The 13581-nt window shown below is 42.9% G+C and overlaps 1 pseudogene; it reads left to right on the top strand.

Annotated features, from left to right (window-relative positions):
* The first annotated feature begins 2231 nt into the window (after positions 1 to 2231).
* Positions 2232 to 13439, top strand: LOC149972103 (basal body-orientation factor 1-like; annotated as a pseudogene).
* The last annotated feature ends 142 nt before the right edge of the window (positions 13440 to 13581 follow it).

Here is a 13581-nt window from a genome sequence, read left to right as displayed (position 1 = left end):
AGTGAAGCACAAACTGTGGTGGCATGTGTCACCCAGCTCAGCTGAGGGGGTGTGATTAAGCCGGAATCGGGGCGGCCAGCAGTCCTGCAGCAGGACTTGAGAAGGGCAGAGAGAAGGTCCACAGAGAGGGCACGAGGAAAGGATGGGGCTTGGCACTAGCATGCCATTCCAATCCCAGGACACTCCGCTGTGCAGCGCACTGTTCTAACACTGTAATTTGGACTAAAAATATTGCACTTTCTTTCCTCCTTCCTTTTTGTCTAAATACTGTGGCTACTTTTTTTCAATCCTGTGGTTCACCCTTATGGTCCATTTCCCCTATCAAAGCATGCATGTGCAGGACCTCTCATTGCCTTTGTGTCCATTTAAAATGTCCAATGCAGCTGTTTTAGCTCAATATGGAATAATTTATGGGTAACAATTAAGTACCTAACTGTGATTATTTTTGACAATTGTAATTGAAAACAAACAAAATAGCTTCGTAGCAAAGAAAAACATTTTGGTGGGGGAGGGAAAAACTGAACATTTGCTGTTATTGGCAGATTGGTTTACTAACTCATTGTGATGTCACTATGGAAGGCCAAAATGCTACCCCACTAAAACAGGCTGAAATTTCAGGCAGTCTTTTCAAAACAGCTACACTAAAAGGGCATTATAAGTTTCACAATTTCACAGTATTATTCCAGTGTGTGGAAATATATACATTACCAGTCAAAAGTTTGGACATACCTACTCACTCAAGGGTTTTTCAAATTTGGACTATTTTCTACATTGTAGAATATTAGTGAAGACATCAAAACTATGAAATAGCACATATGGAATCATGTAGTAACCAAAAAAGTGTTAAACAAATCAAAACAGATTTTAGATTCTTCAAAGTAGCCACCCTTTGCCTTGATGACAGCTTTGCACACTCTTAGCATTCTCTCGACCAGCTTCATGATGTCGTCACCTGGAATGCATTTCAATTAACAGGAGTGCGTTGTTAAAAGTTAATTTGTGGAATTATCTTTCCTTCTTAATGCGTTTTCAGACAAATCAGTTATGTTGTGACAAGGTAGGGGTGGTATACAGAAGATAGCACTATTTGGTAAAAGACCAAGTCCATATTATGGAAAGAATAGCTTAAATAAGCAAAGTGAAACGACACTCCATCATTACTTTAAGACATGAAGGTCAGTCAATCAGGAACACTTCAAGAACTTTTAAAGTTTCTTAATGCAGTCGCAAAAACAATCAAGCACTATGATGAAACTAGCTCTCATGGGGACCGCCACAGGAAAGGAAGACCCAGAGTTACCTCTGCTGCAAAGGATAAGTTCATTAGAGTAAACTGCACCCCAAATAAATGATTCACAGAGTTCAAGTAACATACACATCTAAACATCAACTGTTCGGTGGAAATCTGTCCTTTGGAAATCTGTCCTTTGGTCTGATGAGTCCAAATTTGAGATTTTGGTGAATGGATGATCTCTGCATGTGTGGTTCCACTGAGAAGTATGGAGGAGGTGGGGATTTATTTAGAATTCAAGGCACACTTAACCAGCATGGCTACCACAGAATTCTGCAGCGATACAACATCCCATCTGGTTTGCACTTAGTGGGACTATCATTTGTTTTTCAACAGGACAATGACCTAAAACACACCTCCAGGCTGTGTAAGGGCTATTTGACCAAGAATGAGAGTGATGGAGTGCTGCATCAGATGACCTGGCCTCCACAATCCCCGGACCTCAACTCAGTTGCAATGGTTTAGGATGAGTTGGACCGCAGAGCGAATGAAAAGCAGCCAACAAGTGCTCAGCATATTTGCGAACTCCTTTAAGACTGTTGGAAAAGCATTCCTCATGAAGCTGGTTGAGAGAATGCTAAGCGTGTGCAAAGCTCTCATCAAGGCAAAGGGTGGCTACTTTGAAGAATCTCAAATCTATTTGGATTTGTTGAACACTTTTTTGGTTACTACATGATTCCATGTGTTATTTCATAGTTTTGATGTCTTCACTATTATTCTACAATGTAGAAAGTCATTAAAAAAATTAAGAAAAACCCTTGAATGAGTAGGTGTCAACATTTGACTGATACTGCATATAAAACACAGGGATATCACATTGACAGAGATCTGACAACAGCAAAGGTATATGAGCCAATTTAACAGGTTGCTGGCTGCTCACACTCAAAAAACACAAGATGTCATATTAGAGTTACTAACTCCAGTCCTTGCAAAAGCCATGATGTCGTGTCTGCTTTTCCCCCATGCTGCTATCTCCAAGGTCCTTTGTGAGAAGAAGAATCATACCCTGACAAAGACAAATGTATACTACTGCATAATTAAGTTTGGCATTCAGACATACAATAACGTACAGTAAGTACTACTATAGAAAATGATGTATTTGGATCATGTGCAGTGTTTTGATTGATTTGTTCCTTGGAATCTTACTACTTGTCCCTATTGTGTCAAAACATGCCAAACCTTCATGATCAGATTACAATGATTTTAGAGGAGAGCCATGGTCGGACAACTTCTGAGCTGAGCTGTAAACTGTGAAACTAGACAAACTAGATTGTTCAGTGGTCGTGGTTGAATACTATGATAAGAGTATGTTTAGTTTGAAAATGAAAATAGTTTAGATCAAAAGTCACTTTAGTAAAGCAAGGTAATTGCTTATTGTACACAACCATCCTTCGTTTCAGAATATGTAGGCTAGTTAGTTAGTTTGTGGAAATTAGGTGGCAGTAAGACACAGCAAATACTAGTCAAAGGTCCAAAAATAAATCCTCAGTGGTATCTTAAACACAACTTTTGATGTTTTGTTGCATCTTAACCAAAAGCTTTAAAGCATGAGAGGTGACCCAAGCATTGTTATCCAAGCCTTGCAATCTATTATTAATATACCGCAATGTTACCCTCAGGAATATCATGTTTGCGGGTGTCCTACCACAAAACTCTATTGAAGAGACCTAAACCATGTCATTACAATTCCAATGATAATGACAGCTTCAAAATGCTCAGGGTTATTTCAGTGTTCTACTCACTGTCATAGCAATTAGCTTTAAATGTAGTCCTCAAACTCTGTGCATGATGCCAGTGCAAAAAGCTTTATGCTTAAATTTACAGTAACTACACCCTGACATCTGCGATATACTTTTTTGTTCAACTTTTGGTTGAAGAATGTTCCTTGGGCACCTTCAAGTTTCTCCATAAAGCACAATTTGGAAGCCAGTTAAGAGAGGGCATGTAATGTGACAGTAGCTTTTGGATTGAAATGACCCGCAATGACTTTACATTGTTTATTTCAGTTGGTTCAGGTGGTTCAGAGCCTGCAAAGTCAACTGCAATTTGTTGACCTTTTGTGGCTTCTCCGCAATTTATGTAATCCAACAAAACAGTGTGATCCTGGTGGTTGTGTAACCTGTCAGCGGCCCAAGGTTCTTCCCAGGACACGCAGAACAATATTCCTCTTAGAAGGGGTGCAAATGATGGTACATACCAGGGGCTGCACCTCCTCCCTCATGTAGGCCTATAAACAGATCTGTGTCAATGTGTCACGTGTGCTATATTTAACATATTCACATGACAGAGGATCAAGAAGCAGAAAATGAACATGTCTTTCTTGATATTCATGCAAAGGGCTGTTGATGGGAAGTTTCCATATTTTATTGGTTTGAGTGTTTGTAGCACAGAGATCCTATTTTTTGTATTATGTAGCTAGCCTAACTTTATGGCGTGTAGCCTGTTCATTTGAATATGTGTTTGTGTGATTGCATTCTAAGTCAAATTGACCTGGAATAGTTTTTGTATACTGTGCATATGACATTACCTGCTTCAGGTGATTGTGAAGTAGACTGCTAACATGTCCACAGCCAGTGCCACATGATATGGTTTCTATGGTATCAAAATTGTAAAACACAGGTTCCCCAGCGGCTTGAAGTGAAGCTTACCTAGCTAGCCTATAAGTGCCCCATTCTTTCTTCTCAGTTCAATTATCGTATCCTAAACAATGCCCAAGAAGAAATGGAAAAAAAGGGAAATAATGATCATGTTAACGGGTAAGACAAGTTCTTTGCGTTGTCGTCATGGCTTGAATTTCGTTAGCAGCAGCTAACTTAGTTATCACACTGGGGGTAGTTAACTTTAGCTAGCTATTGTTAGGCAAGGTATAGCTACTACAATTCTTCGTCCAAATTGTATGTCTACAAAAGGAAAGAAATGAGGCAAACAGGAGTCAAAAGCCAATAAAGAGTCTGACATTGAGACGGAAAAGGTCAATGCTGCTCTTCTTTAGCTTTCGCAGAAGCAGCAGCTGTTCAGCTGTTGGTGTCCACAAAAAAACAAAAACGGGTACACTGATAGTCACACAAAATGTAAAATACAACGATATACAAACTTTTTTTTTTTTTTTTAATTACAAAAAATTATCATATCCATAACGCCCCTGTTCCCTAACTTTGTTGTTGTTGCCGATTACAAGGCTGGAGGGACCATTTAAAAAAAAGTTAAATAAAACAGGCCCTTGAGGAAAATGAACAGCTGGTAAGTATTTAGTCTTTGTGAATTAAGTTTGGGTAACTAACCTCCCAGGTAAGTCTTCCATCATGTTGACCTAACAGCCACATTCAAAAGAACACGGAGTGACTAGACAGTTTACATCTTACAGGGCACAGTGTTCTTTATAATTAGGCAGTCCCTATGCTAACTTATATGAAAAAACAAAGAAAACAAAAACAAAAACCCATACACTTTCAGCCATATAGTCAGAAATTATGTTTTGGTAATGCCCTTCTTTGGGTACAGAAAAAAAAGTTGTTAAAATGTGCATGGTCTCAAACATATAAAAACTAGTTTGTATAGGCTAAGAAGGTTTCTTTCCCTCATGTGTCATATGGATTGTTTGTGCTGGTGTGCAACGTTATTTACGGGTTCATTTTGACAGTTGATCTCTACAGAGAAAAATACATCACATTGATTGGAGTAAAGATAGATATTTAAATTAACTGCCATTGGAATGGTCAAACAACAAAATGTGCCACTTTTGCTGACAATTGTTTTCCATCTCCATGCTGGTAAAAATGGGACCCAATAAGCTTTTGAGAAATAAGATGCTCGGTCTGGAACAACTTAAAACACGGCCATTTTAGACATGCATGGCATTGTCACTTATGCCATTGTAGCACTAATTCGGGAAAATTATTTTCGTGGTTGACCCTAATGATGTGATTTCACGACATGCCCCTCAACCCCCTTTGCTCATTGTAAAGTGATAAAATGGTTCATCTTGAAAATTGACTTAGCTAATGGAAATCATCACATAAAAGCACTCAGAGAACATGAGCCCCGTGGCATCTGTCTCAAATTAGTCTGACAATGTTGAAAAAGTCAGCAACTAAACAATTATATCATCAAGATATTTAGCAGTTGTCATTTTCCAGTCATTCCACTGGGTCAGTGCCATATTTTCTTTTCAAATTAAAGCACAACATTAGAAATAACAGAGAAGAGAGAAATGCTAAACTTCTTTAGCACAAATCTGGCCATTTGATGAAAGAATGCAGGCTTTCTAAAGAAAGCTGTGGCTAATTGAATTGATCCCTGTCCTAAGTGTATAGAGCACACAGTCACATAGCAGAATAAGTGGCATCTAAAGTAGCATGGCATTCATAAATGAATCTAAAGAATTAACAATTAGGCATAACATTATAATCAAATGGTTGCTAACCTATCATTTAGTCATCTTGTACCTGACTGTGGGTGAATGTTTTGCTTGCCTTCCATAACTTTGTCCACTTTAGTCATTTCTGACTGGGGTGTACACAGCAGCATTTAAACTCGGATTTCAGCCTCAGACTGATTTGGGTTTGGTTGCAAAGGCAATACTTCATCTTAACTTTTAGATTTTATTCCCAGCTGTTCTCCTCCGGTTCCTGGAAGCTATGGTAATTTCTCAGAAAATCTGCATCAGTTATATTTCTGAAACAGCAGCTGCCATCTCACGTACAAATATGAAGTGGACACACACTTCACTTTGGAAAGTGTACATTCTCAAAATGTTCATTGTATACGTAAAGTAGCTAATAATATTGGTATACAGTATTTACACCTGCTGTATAGAGAATATCATTTTCTTTGACTACAAAATCCAAGTAATATACAGTATAACTAACTGATTGGTTGTTGCAGGTTTCAGAGTACACTCTTAAATTCATTAAGCTGGATGAGAACTTCAAGAGATCCATCGAGTTCAGGATGATCCAGGGTGAACTGAAGACTATCAAGGAGTTTGGGGAAAAATAAAGCACGAATGGACAGGAGCTCAGTAGTATGAGAACAAGATGGACAGAAACCTTGTTTCATACCCTGAAGTATTGTGAATGATTTCATAGTTCTATCAATGATCATCAACTCTCTATTTTCTAGATTAAAGAAAGCATGTACATTGCAGAGGGGGAGCACAAGTAAAGCCTAGCTAGAATGGAGCACACATTCTTCAGTGAAAAAGGTATGATGACTTTAAAAAAGGGACAAATTATTTTGTACATGAAAAATACACTTAGGGAAAACTAGCCTTGGGCTAATTAAAAGTATTGGATTTAATGGGTAAAGATGTTTAGGTGTGAAAAGCCTAACTGCGCTATAGAGAGGGGGGCGAGAGGAACAGTGAGTACTGTGTTCGCTGCAGTTTCACCTAGAGGAGGAGGCAGAGCAGAGGATCGCCCAACAGGATGAGAGGGCCCACAATGAAGCCGTTGTGTGAGTGTCTCCGCTGGCCAATTACAGGCTAATTTTACTGTTCAAACTGCACCTTCAGGCCAGGAGGAAAAAAAAGGAGGCAAAATAAATAACATGGGAGGGAAACCAAGGTTCTTGACCACACCAGTTTGTCTTCCTTAAGATAGTGTACATCACCTAAGCCAATGATGACATCCCAAGCAGTTCCAGAATGCCTTGCAGGGTTGCAGGGAAGAGGGTCCTGGTTTGGAACAGTGGGGAAGACCTCTCTGTGTACTGTATAGTTCGAAAGCCATCTAAGGACAGACTAGGTACTATATACAGTGCCTTGCGAAAGTATTCGGCCCCCTTGAACTTTGCGACCTTTTGCCACATTTCAGGCTTCAAATATAAAGATATAAAACTGTATTTTTTTGTGAAGAATCAACAACAAGTGGGACACAATCATGAAGTGGAACGACATTTATTGGATATTTAAAACTTTTTTAACAAATCAAAAACTGAAAAATTGGGCGTGCAAAATTATTCAGCCCCTTAAGTTAATACTTTGTAGCGCCACCTTTTGCTGCAATTACAGCTGTAAGTCACTTGGGGTATGTCTCTATCAGTTTTGCACATCGAGAGACACATTTTTTCCCATTCCTCCTTGCAAAACAGCTCGAGCTCAGTGAGGTTGGATGGAGAGCATTTGTGAACAGCAGTTTTCAGTTCTTTCCACAGATTCTCGATTGGATTCAGGTCTGGACTTTGACTTGGCCATTCTAACACCTGGATATGTTTATTTTTGAACCATTCCATTGTAGATTTTGCTTTATGTTTTGGATCATTGTCTTGTTGGAAGACAAATCTCCGTCCCAGTCTCAGGTCTTTTGCAGACTCCATCAGGTTTTCTTCCAGAATGGTCCTGTATTTGGCTCCATCCAACTTCCCATCAATTTTAACCATCTTCCCTGTCCCTGCTGAAGAAAAGCAGGCCCAAACCATGATGCTGCCACCACCATGTTTGACAGTGGGTATGGTGTGTTCAGGGTGATGAGCTGTGTTGCTTTTACGCCAAACATAACATTTTGCATTGTTGCCAAAAAGTTCAATTTTGGTTTCATCTGACCAGAGCACCTTCTTCCACATGTTTGGTGTGTCTCCCAGGTGGCTTGTGGCAAACTTTAAACAACACTTTTTATGGATATCTTTAAGAAATGGCTTTCTTCTTGCCACTCTTCCATAAAGGCCAGATTTGTGCAATATACGACTGATTGTTGTCCTATGGACAGAGTCTCCCACCTCAGCTGTAGATCTCTGCAGTTCATCCAGAGTGATCATGGGCCTCTTGGCTGCATCTCTGATCAGTCTTCTCCTTGTATGAGCTGAAAGTTTAGAGGGATGGCCAGGTCTTGGTAGATTTGCAGTGGTTTGATACTCCTTCCATTTCAATATTATCGCTTGCACAGTGCTCCTTGGGATGTTTAAAGCTTGGGAAATCTTTTTGTATCCAAATCCGGCTTTAAACTTCTTCACAACAGTATCTCGGACCTGCCTGGTGTGTTCCTTGTTCTTCATGATGCTCTCTGCACTTTTAACGGACCTCTGAGGCTATCACAGTGCAGGTGCATTTATACGGAGACTTGATTACACACAGGTGGATTGTATTTATCATCATTAGTCATTTAGGTCAACATTGGATCATTCAGAGATCCTCACTGAACTTCTGGAGAGAGTTTGCTGCACTGAAAGTAAAGGGGCTGAATAATTTTGCACACCCAATTTTTCAGTTTTTGATTTGCTAAAAACGTTTGAAATATCCAATAAATGTCGTTCCACTTCATGATTGTGTCCCACTTGTTGTTGATTCTTCACAAAAAAATACAGTTTTATATCTTTATGTTTGAAGCCTGAAATGTGGCATAAGGTCGCAAAGTTCAAGGGGGCCGAATACTTTCGCAAGGCACTGTATATACACTTTGAAGTCTGTTCTTTTATAGTCCATAAATGATCTTCAACACTGATACTGTATTGCCTGTTCTATATTGTATTGCCAGTTCTATACTTCAGTTCTTGGTGATTTATATTGTAGAAATAAATGTCACCTGCGTTTTCAGACCAATTTGGTGACTTAAGGCAAATTAAAACCAAATCTTCCCCAACATTCTAAGCTTGGAATTTGATGTCACTCAATTTTCTCTACTACATCACCAAACCCAGCACACCACCTTTATGCCATTTATACCTTAGAGAGAGTTTGGCACATGAAAGGTAAAACTGTCAGGCAGCGAGACAACGCATCGCGCTTTATGTTCAACAACAACTTTGGTAGCCTAGTGCCTGGCTGAGACTAAGTGGAGGAAGATGACTGTCATTGGCTGAGGAAAACGCCTCCCTGGCACTGCATAAGGTACACCAGCCCCAATGGCGCCACAAACAGAACTGTAGGCATTCATCATCTCAATACCATCTCAATAACTTGTCTTTAAATTGTTAAACACGTGGCAGATCTCCAGAGGACATATTTCAGATGGTATTTCCCATTTTATTTATATTTGCTGACCCCATGTTTGTTTTGCTTGCGGCCCCTCATACCCCTCACCTCCAGTGCGAGCTGGTGGCTGGTGGTTGTGGCAAGTTTCCACTGGCTTCTGGGTTCCAAGTCAGTGGCTTCCCCCTCAGCATTTTCGGGGCACTGTTTCTCTGAAGCAAATACCATAATCTCACCCATTATTTCAATAAAGCGAGGACAGTTTGAAGTCACCCCAGCTCAGTCCTTCTTCCATGCTCCAGCCCCCTTCCATTCCCTTCCACGCTCCATCCATTCCCTTCCACGCTCCATCCATTCCCTTCCGCGCTCCATCCATTCCCTTCCACGCTCCATCCATTCCCTTCCACGCTCCATCAACCCTCCTTCCATCCATCAACCCTCCTTCCATCCATCAACCCTCCTTCCATCCATCAACCCTCTTTCCATGCTCAACCCTCCTTCCATGCTCAACCCTCCTTCCATGCTCAACCCTCCTTCCATGCTCAACCCTCCTTCCATGCTCAACCCTCCTTCCATGCTCAACCCTCCTTCCATGCTCAACCCTCCTTCCATTCCCTTCCACGCTCCATCCATTCCCTTCCACGCTCCATCAACCCTCCTTCCATGCCCTTCCACGCTCCATCCATGCCCTTCCACGCTCCATCCATTCCCTTCCACGCTCCATCCATTCATCAACCCTCCTTCCATGCTCAACCCTCCTTCCATGCTCAACCCTCCTTCCATGCTCAACCCTCCTTCCATGCTCAACCCTCCTTCCATGCTCAACCCTCCTTCCATTCCACGCTCCATCCATTCCCTTCCATGCTCCATCCATTCCCTTCCACGCTCCATCCATTCCCTTCCACGCTCGCTCCATCCATCCATCAACCCTCCTTCCATGCTCAACCCTCCTTCCATGCTCAAGCCTCCTTCCATTTCCTACCATGCTCAAACCTCCTTCCATGCTCAAACCTCCTTCCATTCCCTTCCACGCTCCATCCATTCCCTTCCACGCTCCATCCATTCCCTTCCACGCGCCATCCATTCCCTTCCACCCTCCTTCCATCCATCAACCCTCCTTCCATGCTCAACCCTCCTTCCATGCTCAACCCTCCTTCCATGCTCAACCCTCCTTCCATTCCCTTCCACCCTCCTTCCATCGCTCAACCCTCTTTCCATGCTCAACCCTCTTTCCATGCTCAACCCTCTTTCCATGCTCAACCCTCTTTCCATGCTCAACCCTCTTTCCATTCCCTTCCACGCTCCATCCATTCCCTTCCACGCTCCATCAACTCTCCTTCCATGCTCAACCCTCCATCCATTCCCTTCCACGCTCCATCAACCCTCCTTCCATGCTCAACCCTCCTTCCATGCTCAACCCTCCTTCCATGCTCAACCCTCTTTCCATGCTCAACCCTCTTTCCATGCTCAACCCTCTTTCCATGCTCAACCCTCTTTCCATGCTCAACCCTCCTTCCATGCTCAACCCTCCTTCCATGCTCAACCCTCCTTCCATTCCCTTCCACGCTCCATCCATTCCACGCTCCATCCATTCCCTTCCACGCTCCATCAACCCTCCTTCCATGCTCAACCCTCCTTCCATTCCCTTCCACGCTCCATCCATTCCCTTCCACGCTCCATCAACCCTCATTCCATGCTCAACCCTCCTTCCATGCTCAACCCTCCTTCCATGCTCAACCCTCCTTCCATTCCCTTCCACGCTCCATCATTCCCTTCCACGCTCCATCAACCCTCCTTCCATGCTCAACCCTCCTTCCATGCTCAACCCTCCTTCCATGCTCAACCCTCCTTCCATGCTCAACCCTCCTTCCATGCTCAACCCTCCTTCCATGCTCAACCCTCCTTCCATGCTCAACCCTCCTTCCATGCTCAACCCTCCTTCCATGCTCAACCCTCCTTCCATTCCACGCTCCATCCATTCCCTTCCATGCTCCATCCATTCCCTTCCACGCTCCATCCATTCCCTTCCACGCTCGCTCCCATCCATCCATCAACCCTCCTTCCATGCTCAACCCTCCTTCCATGCTCAAGCCTCCTTCCATTTCCTACCATGCTCAAACCTCCTTCCATGCTCAAACCTCCTTCCATTTCCTTCCATGCTCAAACCTCCTTCCATGCTCAAACCTCCTTCCATTTCCTTCCATGCTCAAAACTCCTTCCATTTCCTTCCATGCTCAAAACTCCTTCCATTCGGCAATTAAGCCCCCCCAAAACATTATTCATTCATCAACATGCCATTTAGTGGCTTTAATTAACTACGTTACCTTGGAGAAAGCCATATGTATATTGTCATGATGATTGCAACCATATTTTAAGACTAACCCCTCAACCATTCCTATATTTCCCACCCCTAGAAGACCAGTGAGCTGATGGAGAATGTGTCCCAGGTGAGGGCCCAGGAGATAGCAGAGCTGAGGGGGAAGGTGGGGACCCTGGAGCAGGCCCTAGGGCTCATGGTGGGGGAGTTTGAGAGACACAGCACCGGGCCCTGGACAGCACCCAGGCCGGCCAAGTGGAGTTGGACAAGTTGCAGAAGCTGCTGGCCATGCGGGAGAAGGAGATGGGGCGAGTGATGCGGCAGCCACAGCATTGTGAAGCAATGCACAGAGCTAGAATGATTCTTCCAGGAGGCCCTGGGCAAGGTGAAGCATGAGATCCAGGCCTGCTGGCTGCAGTACAGGCAGGAGGCCCACCGTAGGAGGATGCGTAAGGCCTGGTCAGGCAAGCAGGAGTACTCCTGAATCCACACCTCCCCCAAAAAACCCTCACAGCACCAACAGTGTCCACACCGACCTGGAGGAGGCTGAGAAGTGGCCTGCCTGCGGTCATCACCACCACTTACCGTACATTGCCCCATTTCTCTGGTAGCAACTACTTGTCAGCTGTATATGATTCAGCAGTCATCTATTCAAAACACAGTACACTGTTCAAAAGTTGACAAATAATGTCTAGACTGTTCCTACATGAAAATCAATTTTTCCACTACACTTGTGTTTCAGGAAAAATCTCCAGAGCAACAGGGTTGACATCTCTGAACTCATGTGGGAGCAGAAGGAGAAAGAGCTTAGACTGCCAAAATGAACAGACAGAAAGCAAGGTAACAGCTAGCTACTACATCGTGTGGGTCCTGTGTTGTCTGCCAGCAGACATGCTCATTGTTAGCTTCCCTCTTTTCTATTTCTACTGCGTTCAGTTTAGATGATACCATCAATTTGGAATCATTTAAACATGAAAACAAAACCCATGGCACAATAAAGAGTTGAGATGAAAACGCAGAGATACCATAAGAAGCACGAGCCGTACTACAGTCTGAGGGCCTTTAAGACATTTAAAAAGGAGTCACAAATAAACAGCTCTTTGGTCAGCAGAAGAGGATACCATAAAACATCAGTTTATGGTAACATCAACATCATTTTCTTTTCCGTACAGCTGCTTAAAAAGAAGGAAGAAAGAGTCTGGGCACAATAGTAAAAATAGGGCCGGCCACAGAGTCCTGTGCTTGGAAACAAACATCTGGCCACGCCGATTTGCCTTCAGCCTCTTGGCCCCACTTCACGTGCACAAGGAGTTGATTTAGTTATTTGAACGCCTGTGGTTAGGGAACAGCTAGCAGCATCATTGTCAAGTTGAGTGCAGGGGATCTGAATGTATATGGTGTCAACATTGTCCTGGTGTCTAGCCTTGCAAACAGAGCATTTGGTGACCTAGGATGAATTTACAGAAACCCAGTAGAGTAGGAATCATAATGACTCATTTCTGCAGTCTACAGCTAGAGAGAACAGCTGCCACAGTAGGGGAAAACATTCCTTTTTAAAATCTACAGCATTTCAATCTACTCTTCATTTTGCAGGAATCTGAGCCAACCTTTGATAGGTTGGGAAGGAACCAGAACGACACAGATCCCGGGTAAGACACCAAAACAATACTTGAGGAGAATGTCCTGGTTTCTCTTTGTAATTACAAAGCTTCGGTAGATTTATCTGTCTCATGTTTAAACACCAGCAGTGAGAGTGATTTATTATCAGACCTTGTAGATTTGTTGTTACATAATGACATATGCCTTGCAGAATTACAGAGGAGCCGTCCCTTGCGACCATCACCCAGGCGCCTGTGTACACCCTGCCCTCCAACCCCAGCCGGATATCCAGAACACATGAGCTCCCCGACAGTCCCCTGCGGTGTTAGTGTCACGGTCGGTCTGAGAATTTTGCTGCTCCAAATGAAGTCTCCAGAATTATGTTGATGGTTTTGTGAAAAACGTTTGTGTGGTATTTTCTGATAGTCATCATTTAAAGCGCACAAAAGGAAAACTTTTAACTTTTTAAAA

The sequence above is a fragment of the Oncorhynchus mykiss genome, chromosome 25 (assembly GCF_057628025.1).
Source record: "Oncorhynchus mykiss isolate SJ-2025 chromosome 25, ASM5762802v1, whole genome shotgun sequence".
In the NCBI taxonomy this organism is placed as follows: Eukaryota; Metazoa; Chordata; class Actinopteri; order Salmoniformes; family Salmonidae; genus Oncorhynchus; species Oncorhynchus mykiss.
The sequence above is the reverse complement of the archived record's forward strand: the minus strand, read 5'-3'. Positions and strand labels throughout refer to the sequence as shown.